This window comes from Corvus kubaryi, unplaced genomic scaffold, assembly GCF_017639235.1.
Source record: "Corvus kubaryi isolate FWS band 111438036 unplaced genomic scaffold, C.kubaryi_AGA036_p1.0 65276, whole genome shotgun sequence".
Classification (NCBI taxonomy): domain Eukaryota; kingdom Metazoa; phylum Chordata; class Aves; order Passeriformes; family Corvidae; genus Corvus; species Corvus kubaryi.
Genome location: NW_024581883.1, coordinates 1,563 through 14,138, shown reverse-complemented (window position 1 = coordinate 14,138; position 12,576 = coordinate 1,563). Strand labels below are relative to the sequence as shown.

The 12,576-nt window shown below is 46.1% G+C and overlaps 1 long non-coding RNA gene across 1 annotated transcript; it reads left to right on the top strand.

Moving 5' to 3' along the window:
• The first annotated feature begins 7,474 nt into the window (after positions 1-7,474).
• On the top strand, positions 7,475-10,315 carry LOC121673189. Its single transcript, XR_006019154.1, has 3 exons — positions 7,475-8,524; positions 8,728-8,845; positions 10,160-10,315. It is a non-coding gene; the product is annotated as an uncharacterized LOC121673189 (long non-coding RNA).
• The last annotated feature ends 2,261 nt before the right edge of the window (positions 10,316-12,576 follow it).

Genomic DNA, 12,576 nt, shown 5'->3' with positions numbered 1-12,576 from the left:
GAACTTCCAATTTGAATTGGTGTTCTCCCATCAGAAAAAAAAAAAAAGAAAGGAATTGCTGGGGATGCACCGTTGAGGTATCCAAACAGATTTTTCATCCAGGTTCTTCAAGACAGAGGAGGAAGAGCTTTTGGGTAGTTTTGACTTAATTTCTACCTATCAGAGACAACAGATTGCCTCAATGGTGTCTCCAGCTAATAGGAAGGAACAGATTGACACCCATGATAACAATAACTACTTTTGTTTGAAAACTTCTGGTGCATGAAAAGATGAGATTTTAAAGTGGGATTTTTAAAGGGGTGGATTTTCTTGAGTTAACTGAGCATCTTGGTTTGGATGCTAAGAATTCCTCTCTGATCCCTGCTGTGACTTCTGGGGAAAATAACATTTTCAGCAGCACCAGTAATACAATCCTGGAAGCTGGTCTGGAGGAGAAATGGTATCACCACAAAACGTCAGTGAGTTGAAAGCCAGCTACTGAGGCTGAGCAGAACTTTACTGGTTTGTACAGCTCAGTGACTGAAACTCCCACCAGAGTCCAGGGCAAACCACCAGAGATTCACTCAGCAGGTCCTGGCCACAGCCCTGTGAGGGAAATCTCCTTTGCTGCACCTCACACATTCCTTCTTGCTTTGGGGCCTCCAAGTCCCCTGCCCTGCTCTGGAGCTGGGCATGCTGCTGTAGAAACAAGGCAAACCCATTCCCGTTGCTCCTCTGTGAACAGAAACAACAGGAACTGGATTTTTTGCCTCAGTGTCTGGCTCTCCACTTGCTCTTTTTTATGCAACAATCCCTGAATGTCAAAGTGCTCAAACATCTCCACCTTTTGTGCCTCTAAAACCTGCCTCCTTTCAGCAGTGCCCTGCCCGCAGTGCTGTCCCTGTGCCTTTGCGCCCATGCTGTGTTGGATGGCATTCGTGCCATCTCCACAGGCATGGAATGACAGGCCTTGGGTAGCCTTGATGTAGAAATGTACCCCCTGCTCAGCCAGATGTAAGCAAGAAAAAAAAGGAAAAAGAATGTTTAATGGACTGGAGGAATGACTGGAAGATCTTTAACATTTCAAATCTCAGAGAAGCCGGACCTCCAAGAACCCTCACCCGTGCTTTGTAGCCCCGTAAAACAAAGCTCCGATGCCAAGGAAAGGCAAAAGCCAAGTCCTGCAATGAAGATACCACTTAATACTTTGCAAGTGTGCATGTTCTGATCTATCCTATTTGTTTGCTAAATTCCAGCCTGATGCAATCTGAAGGAGCTGGGATCTTTAAGTCCTGTGGTAATCCTGGCCTGCCTAACGTCGGTGCTTTCAGCACAGTGGTGTCCCTGGTCACCACAGGACTCTCCCTGCTCTTCACCTGCCAGCAAGGGCTGTGTAGCTGCCACCAGAGCCTTCAACACCTCTGGGTCTCTCCAGTGGCCACAGACCTGCACCTTGGACCTTTCTTTGCCATGGCAGAGACAAGGAGCTCCATGCTGTCATTATCTTTGAGCCTCGGGAGTTGTTAACAGTGGATTCTTCCAAGGGGCTTTGTACCCAGTGTGGGTGAATAAATCCCATCCTGGGGAAGGTGCTATCAGCTGGGACCACAGCTGAAGGCACACTGTGTATCTGCCTTCATCTCAAAGTTGCCCAGCAGGACATCACCCATTTAAAGCGGCCAAGAAAGCTGAGATTCCACCACGTTTGTTGTTCACAAGCAACGAGCCCTGTGAAGTGAGTCAGAGTGAGCCCAGCTCTCTGCTGGAGGAGCACAGATCCTACACAGAGAGCCTACACACCGACCTCCAAACTGGGCTGTGACGGGGAGCACCGTGGAACTGGAACACACTAAAGCTGGAACAGCCACAATCGGGTGCTGAGCTCCAGTCACTGGAGGGGCAGCCAAGGAAATGGGAATCTCCATGTGCTGCTGGTTTTGCCAAGCCAGCTCCTGCAGCACGTGCAGCACACAGACACTCCTGGCCTTGCTGTGTGTGCTGACACCTGCCATGAGAACTCAGGGAGGAGCACTCCAGTCAGCACATGCATTACATCACACTTTTATTTTCCTTTTTCCTGGCAAATTTTAACTGGCTTCTTTTTTCTCCCAGTGTGATTCAAATACCAGGCTGAGGAGGTCATCCAGAGGAAGGATTTGTTCTGTGCTTGGCTGGCTGGAACCCAGTGTCAAGCTTCGGGCAGGTCTATGCTTTAGGACCCAGCCAAGGCACAGAGCACAGTGCGTAGATGTCCTGCACAAAGCTGAGGCCTCCTCTGTCCCTGTTCTGCAGTGAGTTACCCACTGAAGGAAGGACACAGGGCATGTTTGTCTGTGCAGACACAACAGCACCATCAGGTGACGAGTTCTGCTGCTCACCCTGGGGCTGATTAAAACCTTGTAGACGCTGCTGGGAAGTCTCCCCCTGACGCCGATGGCCTCTGGAGCAACCTTGCACACAGCACAAATGTGTGGTGGAAGGATGCAGCTGCACATCAGGCAACGTTCGGAGCAGGGATGGAATCCAGGCTCACGTCCTCGGTTCAGACGTTGCCACAGGAGAGGAAGGGTGTGCAAAGGGAGATTTACTGAATAGAAGGGTCTGAGTGTCCCATCCCACGTCTGCTACCACACGTGTGCTCTCCTCTGTGTCATGTGGTGGAGGACATGGAACTCCCAATTGCCTCCTGCTCTCCATCCACATCCCTGCTCTCCATCCAGCTCTGTATGCCTGCAGAAATGTCCCCATGGAAGTGCTTTCAAGCCTGTGACAGCTGTGACATTGCAGAGGCCAGCTCAGCTGCAGGGCTGCTTTTAATGCAGAAAGGGGCACTGAAAAACTCCTCTCCCCTTTCTAGTTATGTCTTCCTTACAGGAAGTTTTTGATATGGCTTTGGTCCAGCTGGCTCTCTGAGGAAAGGAGAGTCTTTCCACACATAAACCTGCCATGAACTTTATGATTTTTTTTAAAAAAAAAACCATTGACAAAGTTAAACATGTCAATTGTCAGTTGGTTTAATGAGAGCAGGGAGGGGAAGGAGGTTGTTTTAGGCATGTGAGACCTCTTGTTCTTAAAAACAAAATGGAAACTTAAAACCAAACAGAGCTGCATAGGGGCCCAAATGATCTCTGCAGGCGAAGGGACTGCAAATAAAGAAGGTTATTTTAAGGACTTAGTAAGTAATGAAGTCCCCCTTTTAGGCTGGGCTGATCACAAGTAAATGAATAGTGACTCCACTTTCAGAGCACACAGCCCGGGGAAGTCGCAGCCCTGCCTGGCTGGCCTTGAAAGTACTTGAGGCCTCTCTGTGAGAGTTAATTTGAGGACAAAGGGAATAAAATAGGAAGCACATCACTCTGTGGATGTGTGTCCTTCTGTTAACACAAATCACTCTCCCACAGGGAGATGAGGGACTCATCTTCACTGGCACAGCAAGGCCCGTCTGCCAACACTCCCGCAAAGGGTCTGAAGTAGATAAAAACCTTCTCCAAAATCCATCCAGATCATCCCTGCCGTGTCATGTTTTATGAGGAATGAGGACTAAAGAAAGCTCTTTGGGAAGAGCCACATAAAGGAGAATGTAGTGCCACTGCCTCCAAAAAAAATTGCTCCTGAGGCTGCTTTTGGTCTTGGAAATATTAATTTTGGTCCTGTGCAATAGGCACAGGTGGACTGGCAAGAAAAGGAATCTGTCTGTGACTGCACTGCACCTATCTGGATTGGCAGCCAGGGATTCTGAGTGGCAGAATACGGGATTCATTGGAACGTGGGCATCCGAAACAGGAAAGGGCAGGACTCCCCAAAAGGAAGTGATGCTTTCTCCAGTGTACACTCAGGGAAACCGGGCACATCAAAGGGAACCGGAGAGCTTGGAGAGCTTGGACAGCTTGGAGAGCTTGGAGAGCTTCCCTCCACCACCACAGCGGAGCCAGTGCATTCCTGAGCTCCATACAATGGTGATCTGACCTTATTTTAGCCTCTCCTCCGAGACAAACCAGCTAATTCAATCTGCAAGTCCAACTTGAGGCAGAGACTTTTGTACCCAGATTGCGCAATAACTCAATTGAATTTCTGTTGAAGATTATTCCTAGAGTAAATAAAATTATCTAGACGTGTAACAGGAATTCAGGATGAGCACGACGTAGAAATTGGTTGAGTGATATTCCTGGATGTTTGTTAGCTGTACACATATGACAAAGATGTCTAATCTAGTGACTGAGGACTTACATCAATGTCTTCCCAAAGTGAGGGCTGACACTAAGAATTTTCAAGCCACAGAAAACAGGGGAAAGTGGACAAAAATACACAATGAGCAGACTGACAGGAATTTGTGGTAAAGCCAAATTACTATGAGTTCTATTTTATTTTTGTTCTGCTACCCTACAAGTCAGATAAATGAGTTGATAGGCATGGGAAAGCCATTTTTGTTGGTCTGTGTGCATGTATAGGTATTGCTGTGCACGTACTAATGTACAAAACTTACCCAGAACCTGCTTCTTCTCTGAATCAGCAACCCACGAGGCTCAGGGGTAAGTGCAATTTCTACTGAAGAAAAGGATAATTACAGTTCATTAGTAGATTAGGCACTCAGTTCTCTTCAGAGAGCACACTTCAGAGCAGCGTCTTTGCTTGCCGTTGAAGCAAGGCAAAATCAGGTTTAAAAAAATAATATTCAAAAAGTGCTGTATAACTCTAAATGCCAGTAAGGAGAAGAAAAACACTTTAAAGCCTAAAGAAATCCTCTTGTTCTTTATACTTTGTGGGTAAGATCTTGGACATACAGAAGCCAAAGGCAAGACTCCCACTCATTTTAGCGGGGCCAGCATTTCAACATGCTTTGTGAATTCTCAGTGTGTCTAACTTGATCCCCTCTAAAGAGATTTATAGCAAGCAGGAGAAGTTACAACTCTGTAAAATGTTGGTGTGTACACATGAAGTGAATTAGTAGACACAGAAGATTTTTGACACTCTAGGTCGGGTTTGCAAATGGAGCCCTTTATCAGCTTGAGCAAATGCACTGTAGTAAATCCAGATAATTTCTGGAGAATTTCTGAGCGTGTGGTTTCTGCGTTACACCCTTTGCCTGCCAAGAGCCTGACTGCAACCAGCACCAGTTCTGTCCCAGTAAGGACTTAAGACCACATCCCTGTAACTCGTCCCAGGATATTCCGTTCCCGCTGTGTTACCTCCACAGACAGCAAGGGTACATGTTAAACCTTGAACTTTTCTGTAGGGAACTCAATTGATTTTCCATACAGAAAAATGCCCCCTATGCATTGAAATGCACGAGAATCACACACCTGGGTACAAGGCAGAGTTTTAAAATACCCTGCCATGAATTTTACATGAAGAGGAAATAGGACTGAAGAAGCCTAAAAAGTCAAACTGTTTTTAAACAAACAGCCCAGCTTCAAATTACTGTATCTGAGATTCCTCTGGTAATAAAAGATAGAGATCATACTGACTGTGCTACACAGATGGACTCAAAATTAATCTTGAAAAAGATCTTTAAGCAACCTAAATTCCCTCCTTCCCCACCGTGGGCTCGGAGCTGGCTGGGGCAGCAGTGGGGCCATGGGCAGGTTAAACATCCCAGCTGATAATAAAGGTATTAATCTGAAGTGCTGCCTGTGCATTTACCTCAATGCTCATAAACTGTCAGGCTGCAAAAGCAAAATGTTTTCTTTAATTCCAAAGCAGACTTAAATAACTTTACCTCTCCGTTACGGGGAAAGGAAAACACGGTGTGAATAAACCAGGCTGTCCGAGATCCAAAGGCAGAACAGCCTCGGAGTTTGCCACAACTCTTGTGCTTGGGGCCACAATTAAACTTTTCAACTTCAAAAAAGAAATACTTTTAAAAACAAGAATAATCTTCCAAATGATCCTGACACAAGCTGGAATATTTACTTCGTGTATTTCTGGAATATTTCTGGACTTTCTTAAGCAGGATTCGAAGTGCTGTGAGAAATTTGCCACCGCCAGCATTCAGGCCAAGGCAGTGTGGGGAGCGTCCCAGTGACAAGCAGAGGGACACGATGGAATTAGTCAGGGGAACGATTTATCTTCTTCTGCCTGTAGCAAATGGATTTTCTAAGACTTTCTAAGATTTTCAGAGCTATTGGAACAGAATTCCTAACACTTTAACGATCTAGGTCATGCATTATGTACACCACACTCCCTTCCATGTTTTACAAAGGATTAAAATGAGTAGTAGATGTTTTAAGTTGCTGACATGAACAGGATGTGGTGCAGACAGCTAAAAGGCATCAGCAGGAGCTTGGTTCTGATTGACCAGTGGGGTCTATCTTCCCTTTTTTCTAAGCACAGTGAAATATTTTGAGAGTTGAGGAAAGCTTTCAGTCTAATCAACAGTTGGACCTTGACTAAACAATCATTAAATGAACAAAACTATGAGGGCAAGAGGAAAAACTTTCAGTATTTGACAGCAGTGTGGAGGGAAGGACTGTCCCAGCACCCAGCACAGGGATGTTTCTGGGATGAGGCAGCAGGGCAGCTGCTGTACATCCACACATGGAGGCTCCCCACGAGCTCACCTTGCCTGTCCACAGGTGTGTGGGGAAGGCATGCACAGAACAGGGCTGGGCAAATGTGCTCCTTCCCCAGAAACCATCTCTGCTTCCAGGGATCAGAGGGTTAGAGAGTATAGGACACACTTTAAATCACAAAGCAGAGATTTTCTTTGAAGTCTGCTCTAACTACTTGCTTCCCCGATAAATCCTTCCATATTTTTATTCCCAGGATACTTCACTAATTTTCACTTGTTAAACTACTTCAGTTCAATCTGAGTTTAGAGCAACAACTTCTCTTTTGCACTCCACTCCCAGTTCTTGCCCTGCTGTGTGACCAGAAGCAAACTGCAATACTGAGTACCCGGGGTGCTCTTTTGGATAGTTTTTATTCCTTGTTCACACAAAAATGAAGGACAAACTTGCTCTCTGAGGGAGCCTGACCTGCCTTGGGTTGTGTGTTCACCTTGGTGCAAGCAGGACGTTTGCCCTTGTGTGAGTGACCAATTCATACACTAAGAAAAGCTGGTTGCAAAACCAGTTTAAACTATTTGGCCTTTTCAAAGTCATATTTCTCCCTGCTCCTGCCAGGCAGGAGAAGAATTATGTTCCCCCTTTATATGACGATTTTAAAAGAAGCTGGTTCAAAGCAAGCAGTAAAATGAGCCTGGGGGCTGTCCTGACTCTGCCATAGAATGCTGTGTGTAGACAGCTGAAAGGAGCTGCAATTTTTAAGAATCAACAAGTGGCATAAAGAATGAAACCCTCCACCTGACAAATCATTTCAGGTTTCCTTGGGCTCCCTCTGCCCTTCACTGCCTTGTCACATACTTATCTCACAAATTCTCCGGAGGAAGAAGCATTTTTTTACCCCATTTGCAGCATCCCCAGCACAAATATGTTCCAGCTAAGGCTGGTGGGTGTTGTCATCATGGAAATAATTGCAAGTATCAGATTTACAGTGGAGCCTCCATAGCTCTTCTTGAGGTTACACAGCAATGTTTTCCTTAGCTCTGCAGCCTGATGTGCAAACCACACTTATTCTGGGGACTTTCTGACAGAAACTTGGCTTTTAGCAAGCCCTTAAGCCCATGAGCTGTTGCTATTACACTGGGTTGAAATGCTTTCTTGAGCGGGGGGGACTGAAGTCCACACGTGCGTGTTTTGCTGTAGGTGTTTTTCAAATCCCTCTTCCCTGGGAGATGTGTTGCTTGTCTTCCCCTTCTCCAGACCCAAATTTCATGTGTTTAAGAGCCAGGCTGTTTCCCCCAGGTGACACAGTTCCTCTGGAGCCTGCAGTGGGCTCCCAGCCACTCCATCAGTGCCCGTGGGGAGGAAGTGTGACCCCAAGCAGAATGAAGCAAACTTCCTACCCTGGGCCTTGAATTACTGGAACTGCAAACAATTTGCATTATTCATGGAAAACAAGCCTTTCCTCAAGGTCCCTTCTGCCAGCAGCAGTGGTGAAGCATCAACCACCAAGGGCGGCACTCCTTGCTGGGATTGTTACTAATATGCATCACAATGAGAAAGCTGCTCCCTCTTCCTTATGAACAGAGAGGATTTAAACATCTCCCTTCCAGAGAAAACAGGTGATTCATCTCTCTTGCTGGGAGGAAAAACTGACATATGTTGAACATATTGTACCCTTGCTTGTGAAGTTATAAAGCTTCCTCTGTAGGCAAGGATCACTCAGAGGAGAACGCCTTCCTCTCCTCTCCCTTCCCTCCAGTGGAGACCATTTGATCCTTCCCAGGCTGTAAACAAAGCTGTCTGTGTGCATTTGGGAAGGGCTGCTCCAAGATGGGACATGTGTGGCTGAAACCAACCACAGAGAGAATGGCTGGGGCTTGGCTAAATTTGATTGAAGTCATTCCCTCACTTAGGCTGGGAACCCAGACAATCTAAAAATACTTTGGTCCTTTATTCTGACTCTGATTTTAGGCCTGTGCTCTGCGTTTCTTTCTGTTTGGTGACAGAAAATGTTATCTAAGAGGTTGTTGGGTATTTTAAAGGTATGTTCTAATCTATAACCATTTGTCTGTTGAAAAAATGCAGGTGCCTGCTTTCTGGTGGGATTTTTTTAGACTGCAGACTAGCTGAAGTAAAAATTCTTACCCTGCTTTTTTCCAGCATGTGACACAAGCCTCATGCCATCAGCTCAGCCTCTGCAAAAGGGTCCTAGAAGTGTTAACACCCAAATTTTCTCTTTGAGCAGAAGGACTGGATTAACAAAAAGAACTCTGCTTTCCACCAGACTGATGTCTGTGAATGTGCAACGCTGCCATCTCCGAGGGCTGCTCTGCTCTGCTCTTTCTGGCTAACTTTTAAATAAGGTAAGAGGAATTCTCTAACTCCCTGAGACTCTTAAAAGCCCCTCTACAGCTCAATCCTACATTCCCGTGGGTTCTGTCCAATTCCCTGTGCCCTTGGGTGTAAAGGAGATCATGAAGTGCAGAGATATACCTTGACTTGCCCAGTGCTGCACATTAGGTCACAATTATAGCTCGGAGACAGCCCCAGGCTCTGCACGAACTGAAATCAATCACTGACAGTGACAGCTTGACAAAAGGGTCAGGGGAAAGATTTCAAGTTATTTTCCACAGTAGTGACTGCTCAAGTACTGAAATCTGGCTGAGATCCTGCCTAGTTAATCACTGCCAGGGAGGCTTTAACCTTTAGGTATCAGAAGTGGCCACCCATAACTGAAATGAGGCTGGAATTTATGGTCATATTACAACGGAGAGCTTGTGGCACTTTCCCCCCACCCTGTTTGTATGTGCTACTGCCCTGTTGAAATCGTGCTGCATAAAAACTGTCAGAAGACTTGCACAAAATGCTCAGGAAAAGGAAAAACTATTGTATTTTAGAAGTATAAAAGAGAAAAGAAATCAGAAGATTCCAATAACAGCTGAAACTTTCAGTCAAAAGAACGTTATAACATAAATGCCTCCTCCTCAAAAGCCAGAACACTTAAAGCAGGTGACTATTTTTTCCCAAGCAATAAAATCACAGAAAAATGTAGTTCTAGGTTAACCAAAGCTAGTCACAGCTTCAGGTCAAAGTATCATACATTGCTTCAGTGGGGAAAAAAAAAACATTCAGAGAATTTGAAATGTTTCAGCTTCCATTTTTCACCCTGGCATCTTCCATTCCTCATTTCACAATGACATTTTCATTTCAAATTGACCTTAAAACAGGTTTTCAAAAAATGAGAATGAGATATTTGGATCATCCTCACGCAATTCCCTCCTTTCTCCTTCCTTTCTTTCCTTCTAAGGATCCAAATCAAAACCCCAAACCACGATTCCCTTTTAAAGGAGAAAGAAATCTTCTGAGAATTGGAAATATTTTGCATACCAGGCACCCCATATTTTTCTCCTGAGTTACAGAAGTGACTGGTGTAGCCACAGATCCCTTCAGACTGCGGACAGGTCCAAAAATGCCAAATTCGTCCACTCCAGAATCCTTGCAGCAAACGCCAAGCATGCCCTTATTAATATTCTGTGAAGGTTTGGGGATAAACAGTAGCATGCATAATAGCACTTAATGACAGCAGGGCTTATTATCAGAATGATTTGGCCTCATCTGGCCTCTATTGGCAAAATAATGTGCATAATAAGGTATGTTAATGTTAGGCTCTTTGGCAGGTCCTGGAAGATGAGACCGTACAGCTGGCAGGATGAAATGGGAGCAGCTGGAAGGGGAAGATTTGGGTCCTGCATATTAAAACATTTGACATTTGGTGTCTGAGGGGAACACTGTTTAGAGCTAATAAATAACTCACCAATGATGACAACCTGTAATGACAGCTTTTATTATGGTCTGGTTAATCCTCAGATTCAGCTTTGTCCTATCAGGCCATCTGCCGCCCATTTATTTTTTAGTGTTTTTCCTCTTGCTTTGTTAAGTGTCGTGCACTTGGGAAGCTGTGGCCACACAAATGTGGAGCGTATGTCCGGGAGGCATCCCTGGCACGGGGAGGGGGAGGAGCAGCAGGGCTCGGAGGGGAAGAGGCAGGAATGAGTGCATGGAGGAAGAGGGGATTTTGCCTTGGATCCTCCGTGCTCCCCCGCAGCCTGGCTTGTGCGCAGATCCGGCTGAACGCACTTTCCTCCAAGCGTTCACATTTCTAGGGATGGGGAAATGCCACTCTTTTTCCTGCTGAGTGACTGTGGCCTGCTTCTGCCAGAGAAATTACAAACGTCTCTCTCTCCAAACGTCAGCACCTACGATTCCGTCACAGCCTGAGGTGATAACCAGGCAAGGCCATGGAAGTTCCCTGCGGACACAGCTGCTCCTCAGGGATGTGGCACCCCTGTGTCCTCATGATGCCTGATGTCACTAATTTTTGGTGCACTGTCAGCTCTAATAACTCTGCCTGAAAGACAGCAATTTTCCCAGATAACCTGCTGAGATGCCAAATGCCTGGGAAATCCGGAGCAAATTCCATGGCTTCTGTCTGAACTGGCTGTAAGGTGTGCACAGTGTCCTGTGTGTGCCTTGGAAGTGACAAACTGCCTGCAAACGTGCCACAGGGCCGACTTCCAGGTGATTTCCAGGTGCACAAACTGCACCAGCCAGGAATGACCCCAGCTCTCAGAGCAGGACGTGCTAAAGAAAAGAAGCAGCAACAAAAATCTTATGAAAAGAGGGAAGTGGTCTGGAAGGACAACATCCAGAGCATCTCAGGAGGTGTTTGTCACCTTCTCTGTAGTTAGGAAATAGCCTCAGAAACTTAACTTGCCGGGTTAACACAGAGGGAAAGCAGTGGAGAGGAGTTTGGAAAGAAAGCCAGTTGTGGACAGGTGTGGAAGTTGCTTTCTTCATAAACAGCCCAGTTCAAAGAACAAGTGCAAACACAGGAGCCAAAAAAGGAAAAGCAATGGAGAAAGGCTTTAGGTCCCCCTTACAAACAGCAGTTTGCAGAGAAGATTGTCCATCTCACTGCAAAGGGCCACACCACGGATACCCTCCCTGAGCCCCACCAGGATCTGAGGTGCAGCCATCCAGGGAAATCAGCATCTAGCATGTAAGATGTACTATAAAAACAAATACTTGAGACCAAAAAGGGCGGATTTATAACACTGTAGACACTTTAAAAATATTCTGCAGCTTCCCTTAGGGAAGAAATTAAAAACTTCCAAATGAATGGTTCAGCCTTCATCTGTGTGGGTTCCCTTTTGTTGTCTCATGAGTAAGATCCCAAGGAAGAAGTGGGTGCCCTTTTCAGAGAGTTTTTCACGTACCAGCCTATTTTTCCACCTGTTAATTGATTTCCATCCCATCACTCACACAGTGATGTTCCAGCACCATCACAGCAGCCTTTTGGAATATTAAAGGCAATTCATGAAAGCAGCTCTGTCTCCTGATCGTGCACTTAATCATAGTTAATAATACTTAAATATAATGGAGCAGGCACTGCAGTAGGGCAGCAAACAAATGATTCCTGTGCTCTCCCACTCCACTTGGAGCACACTGACGGCTGTCCTGGGGAGCCTGGCTCACAGGCAGTCTGGATCAGCTTCAGCATGCAAGGAAAAGGCACGTGGAAACAGTCTGGTTGTTCCTCTTTCCCTTTGTCCTGTCTCCAGCCCAGTCCTTCAGGGCTTCCCCAACCAGAAGGAACCAGGAGAGCTCCCAGACTGAGCATGGAGTGGGGGAGAAGGTGCCAAGGGTCTGGAGATAACCTACTATGCAGAAAGAACCCCAAGCATGCCCTCCAGCAGCATTATTCCAGCCTCTAGGACCAGCTCGGTAATTCCTCGGAACGCAGGAAAATCTCCTTTTCCACATGCAAGAGGAGCCCACTGTCTCCCATCTCTGACCTGACTCAGGGAGCTCCCAGGAGCAAGATGGCCACTGTGGTGTCCACTTAGGGACACCCTCAGGGACAATGGGCAACTCCCCTAATACTTTTTCCTTCAAGCCCCTCTTTGCAAACCAGGCATGAGGTTTATTTGTGCCCAAAGGTGGTTTAAATTCAATGGAACTTGCAAGGCCCTCAGCCAGCAGAGCTGGAGTTGCTGAGAAAGTCCCTTAAAAATGCATCAACCCAGAGATCAAA